The sequence below is a fragment of the Habropoda laboriosa genome, unplaced genomic scaffold, assembly GCF_001263275.1.
Source record: "Habropoda laboriosa isolate 0110345459 unplaced genomic scaffold, ASM126327v1 scaffold156, whole genome shotgun sequence".
NCBI lineage: Eukaryota > Metazoa > Arthropoda > Insecta > Hymenoptera > Apidae > Habropoda > Habropoda laboriosa.
The window spans coordinates 577,214-577,715 of NW_017100300.1; the positions used below are offsets into that span (position 1 = coordinate 577,214).

The following is a 502-nucleotide window of genomic DNA, read 5'->3' on the forward strand; positions in this document are numbered from 1 at the left end:
AAAAGCGAAACGGGATTGACGTCAGGGAAAAATCAACGAGAACGAAAGAGCGCGGAGGTGGTGAATTGGAACGAGGTCGCAAAACAAGTTTGTCGATGTTTCGGCGTGCTAATGTCCGTTGGCTCTGTATCCAGGCTCTCTCATCGATGAATCGAGAACGTTCTCAGTTTGAAAAAGATCGAAGAAGAAAGAGAGAGGATAGGTTCCTTTTCGAAAGGCGAGCGTAATTTAACGAAACTGAAAATAACAGCGACGACGGCGGCGCATTAGGCAAGGCCCAGAGAACGAACGGACTGCCCCGCGTAATGGATGGGCCGACGAAAATATATAGTCGGGGATAATGTGGACGCGCTAATGCCGTCGACGACGCAGAAACTCGATTCTCGTCCGCGAAGCGGTCGACGTATCGAGAGTTAAGCGACGCCTGGAATCCCGGGATTCCTCGACAGTCATACATAATCAGCCGCGTGGAGAGCTTGCTCCTCGTCGTCTCGGATCTCTC

The 502-nt window shown here is 51.4% G+C and overlaps 1 protein-coding gene across 1 annotated transcript in view; it reads right to left on the reverse strand.

The window, feature by feature from the left end:
• LOC108573951 (homeobox protein homothorax) overlaps positions 1-502 on the reverse strand; it is a 506,295-nt gene that overhangs the window by 232,088 nt on the left and 273,705 nt on the right. The window lies entirely within an intron of this gene.